A 16,147-nucleotide genomic window follows, 5' to 3' on the forward strand; every position below is an offset into this window, starting at 1 on the left:
GTCTAATGCAAATCTCACTTGGTTCAAAAAAAATTTTGTAATACGTATTCTAAATATCTATCTGTATAGCTCATACAGTCATACTGAATATCTCTCTCAATGTGACATACATAATAAAGTACATGAAATATAACTGTTTACACGTCAGATGACAAGTGAAATGTTTCCTATGTTAAAACATCGATCATACTTTCCCCAAGTTCTGTCGCAATGCAATTTTGCGCTATAGTTCTTAATGCATTTTTTTCTCACAGCTAGATCTTTATTAAAGTCAGTCAAAGGCTGTGCTTCTCATGTTATGAATAGGCATCATAATTATCTAATGTGACTACTCCAAAAATCAGATTAGTAATTAGCTGGACCAACTGATCGGTATGACTTCCTGGACGCTGCTCTTTAATGTCGAACGTTTACTTTGTGCTTGAAGGATTTGTTTGTGTGTTTCCTATGTGTGATGAGAGCTTTTCGATAATTAGCTCCTAAGGGATGCTGTATTCCAATAGTCAGAGAATAATTACAGCCTTATGAAAAGCGAAATGGTCTTGGCTTCCTTTTGTTGTGGTTTAATTGTATGCAACAAGTCCAGGAGGCGTTTCATTTCAAATTGCAATAGTGAAGATGTAGCTTTCATTAAAAGAAAAAAAGTGAATTTGGTAAAATGGCAAATTGGTGTAATTTTTAAAACAAACAAGCAAATCACCCTATTAAAACAAGCCTTGTGTTATTTCATTAGTTCATAATTTTGATTACAAATTAAACTGTGGCAGAGTGAGAGTCATAGGGTTACCACCACAAGAGATGAAAGTTGACAAAAAAGTTCACATCAGAAGACCTCAGCTGGGAGAATGACGTGGTCGTGGGCTGGTAATAAGAGCCAGCCACAGAACAAAGAGGAGTTGACGGGCAGAGCTTACAAAACTTGGGCTGCAATGAAGATAATACATACTGAAGAGGATATATTTTCTCCAATGTGCTTTCTGTAATTTTTTTTAATAAATGGATTTTTTTGGGGGGGAAACATTTTTTTTGTGTGTGAGGTACTGGGACTAGAACTCAGGGGCATTCTACCTCTGAGTTATACCCCCAGCCTGATTTTATTTATTATTTTGAAACAGGGTCTCAGTAAGTTGTAAAGGGCCTCACTAAGTAGCTGAGGCTGGCCTCGAACCTATGATTCTCCTGTCTCAACCTCCCAGGTACTGGGATTACAGGCATGCACCAGGAGGAGGAGGAGGAGAAGGAAGAGGAGGAGGAGGAGGAGGAGGAGGAGGAGGAAGAGAAAGAGAAGGAGGAGGAGGAGGAGGAAGAGGAGGAGGAGGAGGAAGAGGAGGAGAAGTAGGAAAAGAAGGAGGAGAAGAAGGAGGAGAAGAAGGAGGAGAAGAAGGAGAAGATTCAGACAGGAGGAATGTAGATTTGCCGCTAGCCTCAGCTAACTTAGGAAGACCCTCAGGAACTTAGTGAGAAATGTTTCAAAGTAAAAAATTAAATAGGGCTAGGAGTGTAGCTCAGAGGTAGAATGCCCTAGGTTCAGTCCCTACTACAACCAAAAAAGATAAATACAAAATAAACAAATTAATAAATGAAAGCTTTATTTGATTGATTGATTGATTGATTGATTGATTGATTGTGGTACTGCGGATAGGACCCAGGGGCATTCTACTTCGAGCTACAGCCCCAGCCCTATTTTTTATTCTTTATTTTGAAACAGGGTCTCACTAAGTTGCAGAGGGCCTCACTAAGTAGCTGAGGCTGTCCGCAAACCTGCAATTCTCCTGTCTCAGCCTCCCCCAAATGCTGGGATTACAGGTGTGCACCACCACACCCGGCTCAATAAAAATTTTTTAAAAGAAAAGGAAACAGGAGGAGACTGGTATACCCGCAGAAGTAGATGTGACGGGACGGCGTGAAGTGCGACTCTTGAAGTGAGGTTCAGGTCAATGGATGTCGGGAGCCCACAGAGGGAGAGAAGCATTTTCTGTCTGTTCATATCATATCGCATGTCTTCTTGGGCCAAGAGGGGCTGTGTGCAAAATATCCTGTTTCAAAAAGGCTGAATCTTTAAGCTTATGTTGCTCTTAGGAAACACCTGCCTTGATTCAAAGTATGGGACAAGATTGCTTACCCTAGCGCCAAGGCGGTCCCACACGATGGAGGCTGCCTCGTTGAAACCATCTGCCTAGAAAACAGTGTGCAAGGGTATATGATTTGGAAGAAGGAATCGAGCTGTAGAACTGCCTTGGTCAGGGGCCATTGCTCATTCTGGATCCTCTGATCTGCTTTCCAGAGTCTCTCTCCAATCAGATGGGGAAAAATTCCCAGGCACTATGGGTTCCTTAGTCAACAACTGGAGGAGATTAAAGATGGCCTCCTCGCAGCCCTGTTTCTGTCCATGACATGAAGGATGAGATCAGCGAAGACAATTCCTTGCCTGAAAACCTCATTCTGGAAATTACCATGGCCTTTTGAAAATGAGCAAAGTGTCCTGGAAGAAAACTCAACAGTATCCTTACACAGCCTACACGGCCCATATCTCCTCAATGTTCATCATGCCCCGAATTCTGAGGGCTTCTTGTGAAAAACATCTAATGGGTATGAACTGATGTTCAAGCACCCCAGCTTCCTCACTCCTGGCTTGGGAAGCTGAATTACACATCTATCCGCATCAGCACAAAGAGCCCCAGTGACCCTCGGCAGTGACCTGCTGGCTAAGGCACCCGTGACAGTGGTCCCTCCATCCCTCCTGCCCTTTCCCCACCCCTGCAGGAGCTTCATGGGATCACTTCCAAAATATACAACTTGAATTCAAATCTCCAAGTTGGCAGCTGTCTGTGAGGGAAACCCGACCCAGCACACCATGCACCTGTGCAGCGCGACGGCCGCCGGTGTCCGCCTTGGTATACGAAGAAGCCCGTGCATTTTCTTATCTCAATGCTGTTTTCCAGACAGTCTGTCAACAAAGCTGCCTGCATTAGTCAACCACAGGGAAGGGCCTCCACGGTATCAAAGCTGATTCCAGGCACTTCTCAGAAAATGGAAACAGACCAGGGAGGTTTCCTTGAGGATTCTGAAGTTCTCTGATTTCCAGGGACAAGTATTCATTGGCCTTCAGGCAGAAGATAAGGGCCCATTTTCAAAATATGAGAATTTCCTTATCTCATCAATATTTAACCAAATGGGCAAGGTAATTTTTTTTATTTCAAAATAATCCTGCCATTCCAGAGCAGTTATGGAAGCTGCTTCTGGGGGAAAAAACAAACAAAAACAAAAAAACAAAAAAACCCTGCTCCAAGTCCTCTGGTCTTCACACTTTGTTCCAGATGAGAAGGCCAGCTTTGGACAATGCTCCTTTTTTCTTGATTTTAAGACACAGTCTAAGGGCTGGGGAAGAGCACCTGCCTGGCAAGCACAAGGCTCTCGGTTCTAGCTCCAGCATCCCCTCCCCCCGAAAAAGATACAATCTCCTATAAGATACCTCCCTATTTTAATAACAGTTCCAGCGGGCAAGAGGCCGTGCCCACGTTCACTGGGCTCTGGAGGGGCGCACTTTCTTTGTTCCAGAATTCCAACGTGTGCAGCTGGCGATGGAGGGCTGGTGGGGTGGGCCTGGCTGGTGGTGATGGAATGAACTCCCAGGTGCAGACAGTCATGCAAGTCCTGGTCAGTTCGGGGGCAGGCAGACACCTGGAAGGGCCACAGGGGCTTTGTGAAGTTTCCTTCCACTCAGACAGTCTCAAACTCAAAATGGAGAGCCTTCTGCTGCCCCAGACAGTGGCAAGGAGGCTGTGTGGGCCACAGAGGAGCGCTGCACCATCGTGAAGGAGCCGTGTGCAGCTGGTGTGCTGGAAGTCTTGGGGATCCTGGTATTGCTCTGTGTACCTCACCCCCACCTGGCCACAATACCACTGGGTGTTGTGTGTGATTGTGAGTTTGTCTTGTCAAACTTGTTCTCAGAACAAAAGAGAAACCAATTAGGGTGGAATACCAATGGTGACACCTTTTGCCACCTTGAAGACCAATCTACAGATTAAGCTTCTTAGTCCATCCAAACCAAAGAACCTGCCAGTAGAAATGCACTTTTGAGTCAAACTAGAGCTTACTTTTTATTTTATGTGTGTAGACTATATCTAGTTGCTTTTGAAGGGGTGGGGGAGCCATTTGCTTTAGTCTGAGGGAAAAAAAAAAGAGTAAAAGCTGGGTGTGGTGGCGCATGCTTGTAATCCCAGCATTTGGGAGGCTGAGATAGGAGGATCTGTTTGAGGACAGCTTCAGCTACTACTTAGTGAGGCCCTTTGCAACTCAGTGAGACCCTGTTCCAAAATAAAGAATAAAAAAGCAGTGCTGTGGGTGTAGCTCAGAGGTAGAATGTCCCTGGGTTCCTTCCCCTGTAACACACACACAAAAAGAGACAAAGTATTTATGGAGATCCATCTATTATATTAAGACTCTATAAAAACAAAACTGTGCAATGCAATAAAAGATGTATATGTATAATTTTGCAGGTATGTGCATTTTCTACAGCTTAAGTATGTATATATGTATGTATGTATGCATATATATATATATATATATATATATATATATATATATAATTCTCAAATGGTTTTTTAAATTTTTAATTACCAAGGCTTAGGGAGAATTTAAGTGATTTATTCTACGAGGAATATGTGCTCAGGTATTTTAAAGTTTTTGAAAGAAGTTGATTTTGTCTGAAAGATGAACGAGTTCCTCTTGCAGTATTGACTTAACTATTAATTATCCTAATAATCCCCACCACCTTTCTTGTACAGTGAGGGAAACCAGGCTACTATTTGATACAATCACAAATGCACACTTAATAAATTAAGCTTAATGAGATTTCTCTGCATACGTCTTCTTTGTCCCTTTTGTGTAAATCTCAGTTACAATCTATTTCTTTGTAAATGGTGGATAATCTTGCAGGAATGTTCTCTCCCTTGCTTGGGGTCGATTCCACTTTTTGGTACACAGGGTCCCTCCTCACCCCACCCCCCTTTGCCAATTCTGAAGTCTTAACATATTTCTCCTGCTTCAGAACCTATATAAATGAACGTTCCTTTGTGATGCTAAAAACTAAGCTTTGTTTTTTCAGGCTCTTAGGAGGGACACTTACCTTAATCCTCTTAGTCTGTATCCCTTGAAGTGATAGCTCTTGGGACGTTTCAAGTTTCAAGAAGCCAGCTCTCCTTGGCCAGCTTCGTTGACCTTTCCCGAGACTCCTACCCCAGCCCCCTTGCTGGAGCACTTAAAAAGATTCTTGGCTCCCATTAAAGCTGCTTGGATATCTACCAATGGTGCATTTAACAAAAAGAGGAGAGGAGAGAGAAGAGAGGAGAGGATTCAAATTACAAGACTTCATTTTTACTCTTCTACTTCTTAAAAATAAGTATTTTTCTGATGGTGGAGGTGTTTTTTTTCTTTTCCTTGTCTTCTTTCTTTCAAGGTTTTAGGATTCTGTTGTTTTGACAAAATACCGTATTTCCATTATCAAGCTTGACTATTTGACAACAAGCTAACGGGTGTCTGATCTGGCGTTTGAAGCAGTGCATCTTCAGTTACTGGTAGGCAGACCAGCCCTCAGCAAGGTGACTTAAGAGCCTCACCTTCTAGAAACATTTATTAAGTACCTGGCACTGACCAACATGTGCTGAGAGGTGCAGAGACCCAGAGGGGAGAAAAAAATCAGAGCACACCGCTGTCGAGAATCCTGTGTTTGTTTTAAAGACTCCCTCTGGCTATTACGTGGGATTTAGCAAAAGTCACTTAATATTCAATAACTGGTCCGTCTGATCTAAACCAATCTCCTCTGAAATATAGTTCATAGACCTTCACCTGCATCACAGTCTTTTAGATGAGTCTGTTGAAATGGCTATTTCTCCAATATTTTGAGACATGGAGGACAGGGGCCTAGGTTTCTAACAAGGCTTCCTGGTGATTCTACAGCAGAAGTTTGACCACTGCTTCCTCTAGCTTCCCAGTCAACCCCTGACTGGCTGGGCTTCCTTGTCCCCATCCTATGTGGGTTCTCTAGCCTCTGTTCCCTTCACTGGACAGTAGTGTCCACGAGATGGGAGGCATTGTGAATAGCTGTTGACTTTGCCTGTTTGGGGGCCATTCATCCCCCCACACACACACTTCTGGTCATTGGTCAGATCTTTCTTATTTCTGTGATCAGACAGGGACTCATATCATCATAGCTTTAGGGTGAACATCTGACCCAGGCCTGGCCAATCAGCACATCCCATTCCTCTGGTCCCTGTGGTTAGCTTAGTAGTGGTCACATGACTGAGATAATCCTCTGACACCCCAAGCTGGGGCTTCTGTTGGAAAAACTGAGAAAGGGGAACTCTCTCATGGATGGGATTGTGGCGATGAGAATGAAATAGGCCTGGAGCTGCTGAGAGGAGGCAGGGTCACTTTGTTTAGCAAAGACTGTCACCAACAGAGACAGAGTTGGGCAAAAAAGAGTTACAGTGAAGTCCTGGGGACCCCAGGTGACTCACCTGAGGACTGACCCACCTCAAAGACCTATCAAGAGTTCTCATATATTTTTTTTTTGTGTGTGTGTGGTACTGGGGATGGAACCCAGGAGCATTGAAGCTCCAAGTTACACCCCCGCCCTATTTTTTTAGTCTTTTTATTTTTGAAACAGGGTCTTATTGAATTTGCAAATGGCCTTACAAAGTAGCTGAAGCTGTCTGCAAACTGAGATGAACCTCTATCCTCCGGTCTCCACGAGGCGAATGCTGGGATTATAAGCATGCGCCACCATACCCAGCAAGTTCTCATATTTTGCTCTGTTGATATATCTCCTTTTCTGCTTCTACCAGCTTGACATTGATTTATGACACTCTTCACAGAAAGAGTCATCCAACCACTGGTCTGTTCAGACCAAGTGCTGGGAGTGGGATTAGGACTTAGACCTAGCCATATAAGCACAAGGGTGTGGCTAATTCTTGGGTGCATGTCAAGAGTCTCAGACTAGTTTAAGGCCTACAATATTCTATACTCCAATTTTAAACACTGGCTCTATCAAGAATAATTGATCTTATGAGGACAATGGGACAGAATATTTGATTTGAGGTTCATGAGAAATTTAGACCTTGATCATTGTACTCTTAGACCCATAATACTTGGTCCTTTGACTTCATAGCTAAGGAACAAACCTTAGGGGTCCAAACCCTCCAAATCGTCATCACTTCATAGTTCTCAAGCTAAAATGGTACCAACTTGAATTCATGGAAAAGAAGCACGCTGTAGCCATAAACATTAGAAGACATTCAACAAGGTCGATGCGTGACCAAGAATGAGGGTTTTGGACACAATTGACTCCAATTATTAATCTTATCACTTATCAAATACCTAATCTGAACAAGTTGCTTAGAGGTTTTATCCTTAACATCGTAGTGATAACAGCAGTGCATAGATACCTACAAGAATTAAATGAGATAATATGTAAAATGCTTAACAGAATGCCCTGTTGCTAGTGATTACCCAATTACCATGAGCCACTCTCATTATTAGCCTCATTCTATGACATCTCCTTTCCACTTTACCATATGTTAGTGTGTTTCATAAGCATCTCTCCATTAGCCAGCCATCAGCCCAGACTTAATCTCTTTGCAGTAGGCACCTCTGTAAATCAGCTGTGATTGGGCTTAAGGATCGGGGGGCCTCAATTTACCTATCTGAGGCAGGGATAAGGAGCATGATTGGAGTAGATGCTTCCTAATGCCTCTACTTCTAATATTTTTCCTCTTATATAATAAACTACAAATCCTTGGTAACTAAAAGATATTTCTAAGAAAGCACTTCCATGTTGCAGTGCTTAATCACTATTTTTATCAAAGTACCTTAAAATATGCTTTCATTTGCCTCTCTTTGAGAAATGCTAGGTGTGACTACATAAGTATGAGTTTGGCCAAGAGTCAGAGTAACGCCCACTTTGTACTTGCACAACAAATGCCATCCACCGGTAGGAATGTTCTTTTGAAGTTTCCAACCTAGAAGATAAATTGCATTTTTAAAATACCCAGATTCCCTCCATTTTTTTCATTTCTTTGATGCATGTAATTCTTTAGACTCGGGCCCAATTCTCATCTCTTGGCAAATGACCAACTCACAGATTCCAAGCAATATCCAGAATGTATTCAGCTAAAACAAATCAAGTCCGACAGTTGTCACAGAAGCATTTAACCAAAATTACTTCAACATTTTAACAATGCTTGACGTTTTCGGGGACGTCTTTGAAGTACAGAGCTCCCAAAATATTTAGTGTTAACAGTTTTAGACAGGTGTTTTGCCAAAGACATGTAAAGATGTGTTGAGTGAAGATTATTATTTTGCAGTGAGCTTAGCCTCTGGAAAAATATTTATGTCTTAATTGGATGGAATTCCACCTGTCATTTTATCAAACACTTTGCTTATGGTCCATTTTGCTTAGAGTCCAAAAAAAAAAAAAGAAAGTATTTTAGTTGTGAGAATTAATGCAACACATGTTTGGGCTTTGTGGAATCACTGCATTTGTTTGTTGATAATTACAAGACTGTTTTAAAGACTTGAACTGGTGTTTGCAATTAGAATACAAAAATTGAGTCTGAAAGAAAAGCTTTTGGAAGAATGAGAAAAAAAATGCAAAGCCAAATTTTAGCAAAGTTAGAGGACTGAAACATCACTTTATTAAAATTCAGATGGGAAAAAGCATTTGGTCCATTTTCTAAGGGGATTCTACCCATTTTAGGACTTTGTTATCTCCAGTGTCCAGTGCACAGTAGATCCTCAAAAAGAGGTAGCTTCCTGCCTTTCTCTCTCAATTTTCCCCTTTCACCTTTTCCTCTTTAAGCATTTTACATCATTTACAATATGATTTCAACAAAGAGGGCCAAGAATAAGGAAACAGAGCCCAGCTGCTTTGAATCCATCTTTGGTCAGCCCCGGGGAAGCTCCCTCCTTTCCTCCTCCAGCCAGTCCTGAGTGTGTCTGGAGTGCTGAGCCGTCATCTCAGAGGAGCACTGTGGCCAGCTCGAAGTGGGCTGTGGAGGCCGCGTCCCCATCACACACATTCTGCTTCAGATCCGGCCACTACAGAGCATGCCAGCCTTGATGCCACTGCCTCCTCAGAGATGGGGCAGCACAGGAGGATAGGTCAGGTGTTTGGGGGGGGGGAGTTGTTTGCTGGAGATGCTTTCTGAACCTTTCAATTTGGGTGTTGGTATTAAAAATCCTAAACAGAAATCCAACTCAAATAAAAAAAAGCCAAACTCTCACTGGTGCATTGGGTTCTAAGCAGAGTGAAGGACCAACTGCAGCAGGGGGCTGACTTGGACCCTCCCCATCACCCCGTGTTCCCACTGCAGCAGGAGGCTGCTTGGACCCTCCCCATCACCCCGTGTTCCTGCTGCTAGTCTCTCTACCGCCCGGCTGCACTCAGGTCCTCCCCAGAGCAGGACATGGGGAAATTGTGATTTTCTGGCCTTCTTTTGGGTGTCAAAGTCTTTCCTTGTAGAAAAAAAATACTTGATATGTTCCTGGAGTAGAAACCAAGAGCTCAGAGATCCCTGGGTGGAGGTGGGGGTCTCTAAATGAAACAGGAGGGTAATTAGAATGGGGAGGAGGTGAGAGGTAGAGTCGGGAACTCAACTCCTAAGCTCCAGGAGGCTTGGGGAAGGCACTCACCAAGCCCTGTCCAGGTCCATGTGGGGACCCAGGATGATCCTCATAGGCATGTCAGGAGGAGAAATCAGTGAGCTGAGGACTTGTGGCTTCATGACCCACTTGCTACCCCCTGCGGAGATGAGGCTAGCTGAACAGGAGGCGGGCAGGGCTCCCATTTGAGGGCACTTGGCACACAGTTACCAAGAGGACAGAGGAGGAGCACTGCCTTTGTGCTCCTTTCTATCAGGGAGAGAGCCTCTAGCTTCTTCTTGATTTGCTCTCATTGTGTTTGTGCTATAGGGTCCTTCACTGGCCCATATTTTCAGGTGTTTACAGCATCATTCCCAGCACTGGTTTTGACCATGGTGACAGTCCAACTCTTCCTTCCTCTGGTGGCCTCAGCAGGCCTTGGCACCCACGGCTAGGATCATTCACAATGATCCTAGGCTGGCTAGGATAGTCAGCCAGCTACCCTAGTTCTATTAATTCATGATTTTTAGAAATTTCTTAAATAAAAACTATTCGTGAGGTAAACTAAAGCTATGACCCATGATATCTGTCTACTTTGCAATAGAGATGCTACAGATTACCCTGAAACAAACTTTTACTCAATACTTACAGTTTTAACTTATCAGTATCTATGCACCATTGGCGTGACATGTTATAAGGAAGGACACTAGAGCATACAGAAATGGGTGGATGAAGGTGAGGTGGGAGACCAAAACCCACTCTGGTCTGCATCTGACCGTGGTTGACCATGACAGGTGGAAGCATGTTTGGGTAGAAGTCCAGAGACACTGAACACAATCCCGGTTCAGCCATGCATGCTTCATCCCCATCAGCAATGCAGAAATGTAACAGATCAGAGTGGAAAAGGACGGACCACGGAGAAAAGCCTGGCTCTGGGTCCGCCCAGCTGTGGGATCTGGACCTTGAGGAGACATTGGTATCTCTAAGCATCATTTGTCTTCATATATAAGACTGGGGGAGGAACAATGCTGTTATATCTCAGCTATGAAATGTCTCCCAGAAAAGCTCATGTGTTGGAGCCTGGTCCCCACCACAGCAAGGTTCAGAGGTGGCATGGAGGAGGGGTATCATAGGGTCATGGTCTTGAGGACTACTGTCTGTCCAAGGCCCCTTTATGTTTCTCCCTCCCTCTCCTCTCTTTCTCTCTCAATCTCTCTCTCTCCCCTCTCTTTCTCTTTACCCTCCTCTCCCTCTCCCTTTTCCCTTTCCCCCTCTCTCTCCCTCTTTTTCTGCTTCTCAGCTCCAACTGCCATGAGTTGATGAGTTCAAGAGCTTTTCTCCATGACAACTCGCCACCACGATGCTTCTGCATTAGAACCGACCAACCCTGGACTGAACCTCGGAAACCATGAGCCAAATAAAGCTTTCCTCCCCTGAGCTGTTCTTGTTAAGTATTCTGGTCACAGCAAGGAAAGCTAAAACAAATGCTAAGCTTGTAGAATTGTTATAAAATAGCTTAAAATACATAAAGTATATAACATGATTAAATACCTAAAAAGTACTCAAAAATAGTAGTAGTCATTGTTATTTTAGGATGAGCCTCCCTAATCCAAAATCTGAAACTTTTTGAGTGCTGAATGATAGCATAAGTGAAATATTCTTCACTGTGACCTCATGTGACAAGTCACAGTCAAAATACACTAAAAGTATTTTGTAAAATTAACTTCAGGTTCTGTGTATAAGGTGTATATGAAACAAAAATGGATTTCTTGTCTAGACCTGGGGCCCACTTCCAAGATGCATTGTTATTAATATCTGCAGGGAAAAACAAACGTAGTGGAGCTTTTAGTTATGCTTAAAGTGTAGACACAGATAAGGTAAGTCAACTCAGAGACACCAACACTATAGATACTGTTATTTAATGGCATAGCAACCAAGTATCTTACACATACTCTTTAGATCTTTTTTTTTAATATTAAGAAGGTGAACTTGAAGGACTCTAAAGGGAAATATAGTCACAGTGCTGCCTCTGCCCACATCCTCTGCCTGAAGCAGTTAATGTTAGATACCTTAGTTTGTTTTTGACAATGGTTAGCCATATTCCAAGAGTGCTGTAGTTCTCCCCCACAGCACCATAATTTGAAGGAGCAGGTATTTCTGGTGACTGGGTTTTCTGGTCATTGGTAGCATTTCCCCCTTGTTCTCACAGGTAACCAAGCATCCAATACTCTCAGAATGCTAAATGATACAAACATTAAAAATAACACAGTCAGGCCCAGAGATGGTTTTGCTGATATTACATCTTTTGGGTTTCATTCAATAAAGAAATTGTTTTGCTGGACAAAGATGCACTCTGCAGTCCACTTATCTAAAGAGAATATTTGGGGGAGGGGTAAAATATGCTGAAAGGCTAAATTTTTTTTTCTTAAAATGACAGTCTTAAAGCTAAGTGTTAGCCAATTACCGTTTAAATGTTTGAAGAAACTTCTCTTGAAATGTTAGTGTTGGAAAAGCCCAGAAGGATTGGCCCTCTCCAGTTGTGGCTTTTTGTTCTAACCCAGATGTCAGCCGAGAGACTATCACTTAAGAACTAAAGGAGGTTGGCAGGAGCCCTTCCCAAGCATAAGGAGAGCCCAGGACCCCCCTGAGCTTTCGGGATGACCTTTGGGGAGAGAGTGGTGCTGGTTGGGTTGGTTTGATTTCGTCGTCTGGTTTTTCAACCCATTTGACTCAGGTTTCTGTGTAGTCCCTTCTGTTGTATGGAGTCTGTTTACGGATACTTCTATGCTACCTCAGCTCAGCTGTGGGATTTAGACTTCTTGATTTTCACAGAGAAATCCACTCACCCAAGTCTTTCCTGAGCATAGGAGACGACTGCAGTTAGAGACAAGAGATTGCATGTCGGCCATTCCTGTATCAGTACCATGTGTCTCCCCTCCAGTCCCGTCAGTATTTGTATCTAGAAAAAAAAAAAAAAAAAAAGAAAAAAAAAAGTAGACCAAGTCACTTCAAACATGCCCCATGGACTCCTATGAGACACCACTCTCTTAGCAATCTTTGCAATGGACTACGCTACTGCAAAGAGGTAAACAGGACCCTGAAATGTGAAAGCCTTTGTACAGACATTAATGCAAAGTCCAGTAAAACAAACCTTTGAGGACCTCATAAAACTGAGACCTCTTGCCGGGCTCCTGGGGAGACAGAAATGGATGAAGCCCCACCACCGTCTCTCCAGTCATAGGAAACTCTGACATCAGGCAGGTGATTCCTCTCCACGAGTATCTGCTGGGCTCCTGAAGGCTCTACAGAGCATACGGTTCCTGCCCTCATGGGACAACAGTGATTCATCATCAGAAACAAAATATTATCATGCACTTGGGGATGAGCTCAAAGGTAGTGATGGTGACGGGTAATAAAATGTGCAAGATGATCATTACCCCAGGGATGAGATAGCCATCGCCATCTTGCAACGAGTGACGCCGTAACTATAACATGGGCCCCACAGCAGTAGAGATAGAAAAGTGGAAAATATGCTGGGGGTTGAGATGTGAGGGGAATAAATAGCCATAAGACTGGAACAGTGGTTTGGTTTCATATGATCAAGGACACTGAAGTCTAGCTGAGGAGTCTGCCTATCTGGCCATTTGCAATCTCAAGAATGTTGTGTAGAATGTATTAGAATGTTGTATATAGATTGAGAGCCCCGAGGAAAACCTCACATTTTCTCTTGATTCGCCCTCTCCCATATGAGTTCATGCTTTAAAAGTTGCAAGACCACATCCAGTTTGGGAGACTGAGACAGGGGATTCACAGGTTGGAGACCACCCTCAGCAACTTAGTGAGACTCTCAGCAACCTAGTGAGACTGTCTCAAAATAATGTCAAATTAAATAGGGCCGGGGTTACAGCTTGGAGGTAGCATGCCTCTGGGTTCAATCCTCAGGACCAAAACAAAAAGTTGCAAGACATACTGGAGAGAGATGAAATGAGCAGGGGAGTTGGAAGGGGATTTGTCTGCTGCCAGCCTTTGAGTAAGAATTTCAGCGGACTTGCAACTTTTACAGACACAGAAGCATTCCAGTGCCCATTCATTGGAGCAAATATTAAAAAAAAAATTCTCCCAGATGGAATGCATTTATTAAGGGGAAGGTAGGAAGCTTCGAGACTGGGTCCCCTGGCTGGACCTGGAGAAATGACTTTGAGCCTTTTTGCACAGGGACTGAAACTTGGATGGGTCACTTTCCCCACTGCAACCCACCGGGGAGGGGGTGGCACTGGCCGCTGATGGCTATCGGCCAGGGGCTGCTCATCCTCTCTCTACACGGAAGTCTTTTGTGTCCTCGAGGAGAGGGAGCTTCCAGCACAGGCCCAAGGTGTGGCTGATGGAGCCCGATAAGCCCCGCACAAAAAGCCCACTGTAGTGCTGAAAGGCTCTCCAATGTAGCTCTTTAATTTCCTCGCTTGGAAATGTTTCTCCTCTTTTCATCCCCGGCCTTTATCTTAACTTCTAATCGGAGCAAAGCGGCAGCCTTTCAAATTGAACAAATAGTCTCCTCCGCTGGTGACAAGATGTACCTCATTTTCTCGGCAAGCCTTCAGCAAGGTCACACCTTTTTAATTTATTTTCTGTAAGAAAAATCTAGTTGCTGGATAGAACAAGGGCCAGATCTCGCTAGAGGTCATTTCTTGAGCTAGTCATAAACTGGGATGGGATTAGAGCTGCTTAATATCCGCACTGCTCTCTGCTGCGGCATCAGGACTACAGGCAGAAGCCGGCGCTGGGCTTGTGGCCCAGGTACCAGGCCTCTGATCTCTGAGCGGGTGCCTTTTCCCCTGTATTTATTTGTGTCTTAGACCTTACTTTTGCTCTTCAATAAGTACGTACCTAAATATCTTAATGGAAACTCATCAGCGGGAGCCTGTTTCGGGTTTCTAATATGAACCGATGGACCTACGATCGTTTGCTCTTCACTTATTTGAGCTCATTAATTTTCCTTGCCCAACACCTCAATTTTAGAATTCTTTCCCATACAATTTTCTTACGGGGGTCCTTTAAAAAGCATGGTGAATGATTTGATTCTGAATTCAACACAAAGACTTTTAGTCTGTGATTTTCAGCCTTTGGATAATTTGCTCAGATAGATATCCAGCCGACTCCCTTTTGATTTCCCCACTTTTTTTTTTTCTTTCTGTATTAAATAACCTTTTTGTTCTGTTAATAAAAATAGCTACCATGCCGGGCATGGTGGCGCACGCTTGTAATCCCAGCATTCGGGAGGCTGAGACCTGAGGATGGCGGTTCGCGAACAGCCTCAGCTACTTAGTGAGGCCCTCTGCAACTCCATGAGACCCGGTTTCAAAGTAAAGAATTAAAAAAAAAAAAAATAGGGCTGGGGTGTAGCTCGGAAGTAGAATGCCCCTGGTTTCTATCTCTAGTACAGCAAATAAATAAATAAATAAATAAATAAATAAAATAGTTACCATGTATATTCCATGCATGGGAATTTATAGAACAGTGGCTGGAGGGATATAGACTCGGGTTTTACAGTAATTACACCTGAGGAAGCGAATGGAGGTAACAGGGAAAGAGGGCCTTTTTGTGGTACCTCACCACTAGAACACCTCGCAGGGATAGTGAGGTTATGCTAAGAAATCTTACGCCAAGAATAATTATAAGAGCATGCTTTGGGTGAAAAATTAAAAGCATGCTAGCAAGGATAGCGAGGAAGTCGAAGTTACCTATCAGCCTACAATGATCAACTGACTTCTGTATTTTCTTTTCGCACTTTATACTTTGTATTTATCTAACCCGCTCTTTCTTTCACTGTATTACATGGTGAGCGTTTCTTATTTTATTAAATATTCCCTTTTAAAAGACGACTCAGGCCGGGCGTGGTGGCGCACGCTTGTAATCCCCGCGCTTGGGAGGCAGAGACAGGAGGATGGCGCAGGTTCGAAGCCAGCCGTGCTGGCTTAAGAGACCCTGTTTCCAAAAAAAAAAAAAAAAAAAAAAAAAAAAAGTATAAAATAGGTCTGGGAGCGTAGCCCGGAGGTAGAAGGGCTTCCAGGAAGCCCAGTACCACCAAAAAAAAAAAAAAAAAAGACGACTCAGTGCTTGCTAATATCCCATCATGTAAGCCTGCTTCACTCATTTAAGAATTTTAAATTCTGCTGCTTACTGTTTTCACTTGGTGGCTGTTATTAAAGGAAACACTGTTTGGACGTCCTTGCTCATGTGTGTGAGCTCATGTGCATCTCAGAACATCTTCTTAGGCTGGAGAAAATTCCTACAAGTGGAGTTTGTGATTCAAAGCAGAGGACATACTCAAGGCTACCGAGAGCTACATTTTGCCCAGTTAAACCTCAGGAATAATACAGCCATTTAAATTACTTCCAGAAATATTTCAAATACCTATCATAATTTTTTATTTTTTGCTGCCTCTTACAATTTGATAAGATGGGGATCGTGATTAATTATTTTAATTTGTGTTTTTAATTATCAGCGAAGT

This window comes from Muscardinus avellanarius (genome assembly GCF_963383645.1).
Source record: "Muscardinus avellanarius genome assembly, chromosome: 10".
NCBI lineage: Eukaryota > Metazoa > Chordata > Mammalia > Rodentia > Gliridae > Muscardinus > Muscardinus avellanarius.